Source organism: Wyeomyia smithii, chromosome 2, assembly GCF_029784165.1.
Source record: "Wyeomyia smithii strain HCP4-BCI-WySm-NY-G18 chromosome 2, ASM2978416v1, whole genome shotgun sequence".
NCBI lineage: Eukaryota > Metazoa > Arthropoda > Insecta > Diptera > Culicidae > Wyeomyia > Wyeomyia smithii.
Genome location: NC_073695.1, coordinates 168162111 through 168170057, shown reverse-complemented (window position 1 = coordinate 168170057; position 7947 = coordinate 168162111). Strand labels below are relative to the sequence as shown.

At 39.1% G+C, this 7947-nt stretch overlaps 1 long non-coding RNA gene across 1 annotated transcript; it reads right to left on the bottom strand.

Moving 5' to 3' along the window:
• On the bottom strand, positions 1 to 2659 carry LOC129724446 (uncharacterized). Its single transcript, XR_008727920.1, has 3 exons — positions 1920 to 2659; positions 376 to 560; positions 1 to 311 (listed from the first exon to the last, which is right to left on the bottom strand). It is a non-coding gene; the product is annotated as an uncharacterized LOC129724446 (long non-coding RNA).
• Positions 2660 to 7947: the final 5288 nt, after the last annotated feature.

Genomic DNA, 7947 nt, shown 5'->3' with positions numbered 1-7947 from the left:
TTAAAGGTTTCTCTATTTAAACACATTATTTTGTTACCTTACAGGAAATCAATTATGAATTTAGATACTCATGAAGTTGCAGGTCAAAAGAAAAAATAAACCGGATGTAAGCTGTGAATTCCTGTTAGACATTTGCTGTGCGTGATGCTTTCATCCATGAGCAATTTGCCCAAATCTTGGGTGTTTTTTATTTAGGCCACAGGCCACAGCATGATGTTGTCGGTTTTTGAGGTCCGAATCCATTTCTCGGACACCACCGAGAGTTGCGTGTTCCAAGGCGTTCGTCGTTTCGACTGCGGCACACAGCATATCTATTGACCGAAAAAGTTTTTTATCAATTTTGAACATTTGTCATATTTTGTATATACTGCTTACCAGAATAAAATTTCAGTTAACGTTTGGAAGAAAAATATTGCGTACACAACCTTTTTCAATTACATTACCAACGAACTGCAGCAAATTCTTTTGAACTTGAAAGTTCAGAAAAAGTTCCGCGTCAGCCTTTTCTGAACTTCCTAGTTCGCATGAGGTTCCGCCTGTACTTTATCTGAACTATCAAGCTGAAAGAGAGACCCGATATGTTTCTAGCCATGAACGTGTAGGTAACGAAGAGAAATCAGCACATCGAGTAAAATCGATGCTGGTTTCATATAGCGGGAACGGAGCAGTGGTATGAATCTAGGCTTCAAAGAGGGAGGACTCGAGTTCGAAGCTCGGTGTAGTAAGTTGCAAAAAAAATATGAAATTTAATAATAAATGGAGCCAGACATTACTCTTCTGATCTAAATTCCTTAAGTAAGTGATGATTGATGGAGCAACACGAATGATGAGTGAGGGAATTGAAAAATTGCAAATTGATTTTTATTTTAAGTATTTTGAAGTTTCCTTTTCAAGCTGAATAGCACTCTGTTCAGCGACCTAACCGAACTTGATGTGAACTTTCTAGTTCGGTTTAGAAGCTGCTTTGCATGCTACTAGAAGTTTATTCAACAAATGCGAACTTGAAAGTACGGTTAGTTAATTAAAAACTGAGCTGAATAGAATTCTATTCATGATCGTTAGATTGGCTGATTAGTCTATGAATTCTACTGTTATCCGAATTTTTGGTTACTTGGGCAGTCTATAAGATTCTGAGAATTTGAAAAAACTACATATATCTGCAAACCAATAAACTTAGTACCAATATCCCAAAGCCTGTATTACACTCTTTAACCAATGGTCGAATATTTGACCTTCTGACATAATGATCAAATTTATTTGACACGATGGTTGTTGTTTGCCCCATAGAGCTTTCTGACAGCTAAGTCACGCACACTTAACTCGGATTGTTTGCCTCATAAATGACTCTTGCTTAACTCTACCGGGGTTAAGCATGTCGAAAAATATAGTAGGGGTCTTCACATCGAGCTCGTATACGAATACCCAGCCGTAAACTGTGTATCTTCCATTACTCGTCAATGGAGGTGAGTATTTTTACGGCTGAGTATTTGTTTACGAGCTCGACATGAATACCCATAGTCTTTTCTGAGTTGCTCGGTACTGGAAATCAAATACTCATTTTGTAGGATACTATCCGTAAACAAATCACACAATCCGCGTAGGAATGAATTAAGTTTCAAGTCAGTGAAAGAAAATGAAAATTCCGCAATCAATGCAGGCATTTTGACAACACATTGTTGGCCTCATTTTCAATCCGACTTCCACGGTGTAAAGTGCACCAATACATGCACGATTGGAGAGGTCTATGTAAAAATTGGAGAGTGAAAAACAATTATCTTTGACCAAATTTTTATCTGTCAAAAAGTGGCAAGTATTTGACGCTTGGTCAAAGAGTGTATTACAGCCTTAACACATAATAGTCCATAAGAACTCACACACTCTAAATATTAAGAATCTACGTTATGCAGCAAAATTTGCACCTCCGCTGTTCCTGTCGGTTTTTCCTCTGTGGGACTCATCACTGCGACCAGAGACATTTTGATCTATTGTGATATAAGTTCCTGTCGGTTACTAGAATGCGTGTTCGTAATATGCAAAACTCTATGCTCACGTCAGTATTCGCGACTACGAAGTTGGAAGAGATTTTTAAGGCTGTTCGCACCTAGGCGAACTCTCATATGCAATTGTCAAAATCAGAGTCCATGTGTATAGAGTCGCGCGAAGAGAAAATCTATCGTTCCGGCAAAACAGTTTTTGTGCCGTTTGTTGCCAAGAACTATACAGTTCTGTTTTTCACCATGCATAAGCGAATATAATTTTTTGAAATTCTTCACAAGGTACACAGTTTTGTAAGATTACACCGGTGATGTTTTGTTAAATTTAAGTGAACCAGTGTGCAGGTTTAATATTGGATTGAAATGTGTTAGTAAAACTTCGGAAAAAACACATATTCTTTATTACGCTCAATTACAACACTTTTCATCCACTCCTAACATTATCACCTTGTTTATTTACATTGCTCGATTGGTACCCTCGTTTGACACTGATTTGGTTCCTTGGTTTCATCTTTGCGGGACTCTTATTATAGACTCTGGTCAAAATGTGTGTGATGACAAAAGCAAAAATATTTCCTTCCTTCTTTTTCTCATGCAAAAACCAAACAAATATTTATCAGCACCTTCGTAGTCGCGAATGGGTAAATCTGAATAATTGGCAACACAAATGTTGCCAGATATATTTTTCTTTTGATGAAATACATGAAGACTTCGAACTGAAGTACACGCTAGTAAATAATAACTCATGAATTGAGCAATTCTGACTCAGTTCAGTATGATGTTCGTAAACCAGAGATGCCAGATTGGAAGAAACACACTTAATTTATCTCGGCAAACTTTTCAACAGCTGATGGAGCTCGGCGAATTTTTTAACAAACGTCAGCAATAAATTTCGACGAACGTTCAGCAAATATATTGATCTACCGTAAACCAGCAGATATTAAATTTCGTTTGCCGAAGTTCTGGAAAATTCTGCCGAAAACTTGTAGAACATTTCGCTGAATTTATCAGCTGTTGAGTTCTCGGCAATGTAATCTAAGTGTGCATGTCTTCAAATCGAATTTACCCTGTGGTGAAGACCAGGGGCCTATAAACGTCAACATTTTGCCTACCAATCATAAATTCATCACGGTGGTAATATTTCATTTCAAATGCTTACAAAACTTATCTTATTCATTAAAAGTGCACATTGTACTGAAAACAAATGTTGAGCTCTTGTTATTTCCATCTAAAACGACATTTACTCGAGAATAAGTCTACCGACAAAATGGGACGTTTACTCTATTACACTTGTTTTAGGGCAAACCAACCAAAAAGTGGGTACCAGAAACGCTGGTACCAGAATCAATGAGTGGTAGATGGAAAATGTATGGAGTTTGACAGCCACGAGAGCCCCCTGGTGAAGACATCTTTGTTTGTGAAAACGAATGGAAGACATGAAAAATATGTGAAGACATTAGAAAACATGTGATTATGACCCGCGTTTCCAGGGTGGTGACCTTGTTTTTGGTTATTAGCTTTCGATTTGCTCATATTTTTTTCAGCCTTCGGTCGGTTTTAATGAGCCATTTCGGGTTGGAAGACATGTGGAAACATTTTTCTCGGAACGTGAAGACATTTGAAAAAATTACCTGGCATCCCTGTCGTAAACATAAAAAATGAGTTGAAATTTTTTTGATTATGAGTAACTTTCACTCTCTTTCTGGGTTTCCAACATATAACTTAATTCTCGACTACTTTGTGATAAGGTCGTATGTCTAAACGTAAACAAAACGAGTGAGAGACTGCCACGCTTACCGGGAAAAACCTATGTATAAGTAGAAATCACTTAAAATTCCCTTAAACCGCACAAACTCAAAATCTGAGTAAAGAAGCTGTACCTACTTTTGAGTTTTATGATCATACTTATAATTGGATAACGAAATATACCTAAAAATTGGTAGCATATGAAATAAAACAGATACAAAAATGACTAGTTTCACCGCAAATTAGGATGTTTTAGTTCATGATTATCAACAAAAACAGGTAGTTTTACGATTAATTTCGTCAATTTAACCCACAACTAGTTTGTTTTACAGATCAATGGTAATGCGAAGTGGGTAGTTTTAACATATCAGTGAGTAAACTTCACCCAAAACTAAGTAGCTTGTCATGACATATTTCAAAAATTACAAAAATAAGTAATTTCAACCCAAAATTAAGTTCTTTTTACTCAATTCGATAGTACTGAGTACCTAAAAGCATGCTTGTCTTTTCTCCTCAGTAAACCTCTAGAGTGCAGGAGAACATCTTACACTGCGGAGACAACTGCCGTCACACTAAAGAGCAAATCAATACGCTCATGCTAGAAGAGAGCGACAAACGATTTTTATCTGTTGAGCTACCTGAACGCACTGCGGTGAAATCTGAAATCTCTCTCTTGCGAGACAATGAACTATGGTGTACTTTCTCACACGTGTCGACATCACGCACAATAATTACACTGCAGAGCTATCTGCGGTGCTTTTCACAGTTGGTTTCTTGAGCATGGCAGAAAAGGAAAAGAGATTGGGAGAAAAAAATAGACTGCGTTGCTCGTGCCGCTCGTGTCGGTCGAATTCACTCTGGTGGAGTTCGTTCGTAGGTACACGAGGACTACATTTTTGCCCGGTAGGTTTTTTTTTCACCCTCCCGACTACTCGCCAGTGGACACTGTTGTGCACTTCTGCGTTTTCTCTGTAGAGTGATTCACCCCTCTTGTTTCTATCAGATGTGGGGTGAGCTGGAAGTGTGTTTGTCTCTCTGTAAGCTAGTTGAGACACTTTGGAGTGAGAAAGAAGCAGTGTGGTGAAAGCATTTGCTACACGCAGGCACATACTGGAAGGGAAGTGCGTGGTGAATTTTATCTCCTCTCCTTTCACATACTGAGGAGAATGACAAGCATGCCTAAAAGTAGGGAACCTGGCATGAACTGCAAATTGGGTGAAAATTACTCAACGATCGATAAAACTACCCATCATTAAGCTCAAACTACTCAAATTAAGCATTGAGAATTGCTGCAGTAAGAGCGGGTGCCTCGCGTGGTTGGTAACGTCTCCGCCAACCACACTCGACGCCTGGGTTCGAACCCCAACGCCGACATAGGTGTCGATGGCTGTGAGGTGGCGTGATCCACTCACAACCAACCAAACTGGTCTAGATTCAATCCTAGCCGACACCGGGAGATTTTCTGAGGCGAAAAATCTCTGGGATCACGCCTTCCATCGCATGAGGAAGTAAAGCCGTTGGCGCCGGTCCGTTAATAAACGGGTCGTGAGTTAGGGCCCTGGGTGGAGTCGCCTCCCCGGGCGTCGGTGATTGGCACAACAACAGTGGCGGAACTAGACCGACGAAAAATAAGCGAGAATAAAAAAATATCCTGCAGTAAAAATTGGAAATTTCGGTTTTTCATATAAATAAAACTCATAACACTAAAAAAATACTTCATTGTTCATTTTCCTTTTAACCACCGAAAGTTGCTCATCACACAATCGATTTCGAGGTGCGGCTGTTAGTTTTCTTGGTGGGATCTTCGACGCTCTAAATTTCCGGCAAAACTAAAATCCGACCCGTGCCACTCTGGCGCACACCAACAGTTCATTATCCGGTTCGGTGTCCCCACAGGCGATACCACTTTTTGCGTGGTTAGTTTTGCTCTAGAGTGGAGGTCTACAAGGAACAGAATTTATTTTATATGAAACTACGGAGAATTTCGCATATAAAAATCTCAAACCTTACCTTTCGCTTATCGATGAAGATTCTACATTCACTTTGAATACATTAAAAGCAAACAAAATACTATTGCGAACCTTTTTGCACAAAAAACGAGTTTTTAGCACTCGTAAAAAAACTGTAATTTCACAACTGTTTCTTTCTTGACAGCACTGTGGCAGATGAAAAATGTTCATTCAAAAATAGGTAAAACAAAGCCCCTCGAACCGCGCAAATTATTGATGGAAGGGATCGAAGAGAACTACCAATTTCATAATTAATACAACATAGAATATTTTATTTTTTTTTTATTCTCGTTTATTTTCCGTCGGTCTAGTTCCGCCACTGTTGTGGCCAATCACCGACGCCCAGGGAGGCGACTCCACACCCAGGACCCTAACTCACGACCCGTTTATTAACGGACCGGCGCCAACGGCTTTACTTCCTCATGCGATGGAAGGCGTGATCCCAGAGATTTTTCGCCTCAGAAAATCTCCCGGTGTCGGCTAGGATTGAATCTAGACCAGTTGGGTTGGTTGTGAGTGGATCACGCCACCTCACAACCATCGACACCTATGTCGGCGGTGGGATTCGAACCCAGGCGTCGAGCGTGGTTGACGGAGACGTTACCAACCACACTAGGCCCCCGCTAGAATATTTTACTCCAAAATAAGTACTGTATTATTCCATCATGTGAGTTTTTTCTACCAATTCCACTCAATCAAAGTTACCCAAAATCGAACTTCGCTTAGGCGAACTCAAAAACTGGTAGTTTTCGTACTCACAATTAGGTAGCTTCATTTAACCGTGTGTGTTATATAGCAATACTCAGAGGGAGAGATATGCGAAGAGAATGTTGTGAGCCAAACGAACATGTCAAAATCCGAGCCAAACGAAAAAGAAAGATAACTCATTGAAAGGTGTTGCAATCAGGTACAATTAAGGATATATTTGTTTTCACACGTTTTTCATGTTTATTTGCTAAACAATGAATTGAGAATGCTCCAAAATTGCTTTATTACAGTGATTTTTAACTGGTGGTTCACAAACCTTTTGTATGGTCAACAAAATAATGTGGTCAATTCCGGAGTTATTCGCGATTAGGGCGCAACTAATAAAATGTAAACAAATCGTTTCATTACACCATTGGTTTCGAAAAGACTTACAAAATTCATAGCACGAATCCTTTCTTTTGTATAAATCGATAAAATTATTTAAATCAAGTTTTTAGTGAAGGGCGAAAAAACAGCTTACCCGAAACAAAAGATACTTTGGAACTAGGTCCTTCACTTTGTTGTGAAGCAGCGGGCTTATTTGCGAAATATTCCGTAAACAGGCGACAGTAAAGGGCGGATCAAAAATAAAAACAAGGCGAAAGAAAGATGGGCGTATCTCGTTGTCAGAATGCTTTAAGGCGAAATAGAGGTGGGTGAATCTCGTTGTCAGAATGCTTCAAGGCTCATTTGAAAAGGGTTAAGGCCCAAGCACAATGAATATGTTTGCGTTGACGGTTATTTGACAGTAAATGTATGGGGTAACTGTCAAATTACCGCAAACGCAGCCGCAACGTATCCATTGTGTTTAGGCCTTTAGAAGAAAGGGCAAATTTTAGCCACAAATGCACAAATTTAATGTAGTATTGTCAGGAGCTATAAGACAGGTTTATTTTACGTTGGTTTTAGTATTGATGTTAATGTTAGTCACTTCCTTTGAAATTACGATTTGAAAATGTACTTGCAAATTTTCAAACTGATATTCCCCAATGTTTATCTTTTGCCAGTTGCGCCCTTATCGCAAATCACTCCGGAATTGCGGTGAAAGTATATAAAATTAAACATTAACATAAAATTTAACACCTCCACGGTTTTTGTGATGCACTTTATTATTCCCCAGGACTTCCACCATCACCATCAGTTATACGAGTCGAATAAAATAGTTAGTTAACTTCCGCTTTGAAAAGAGATCTGGCATCTCTGGCCAGGGATGCCACATGTACAGATTAATCTGTATTTTACAGATTTTTGGCCGAAGTAACCAGAGGGGATTCACTGCTGTCAAATTACATATATGTGTGCGTTATCGCAGATCAACTTTGGTCCATGACGTTTGTAACTAGGAACAATAATGAGGGAAAAATCACTACACAACACATTCATGAAAGTTTTCCGCGGTTTCTCGAGTTTTGATAAAAAACGTTACAATTCTATAATATTTCACATCGATC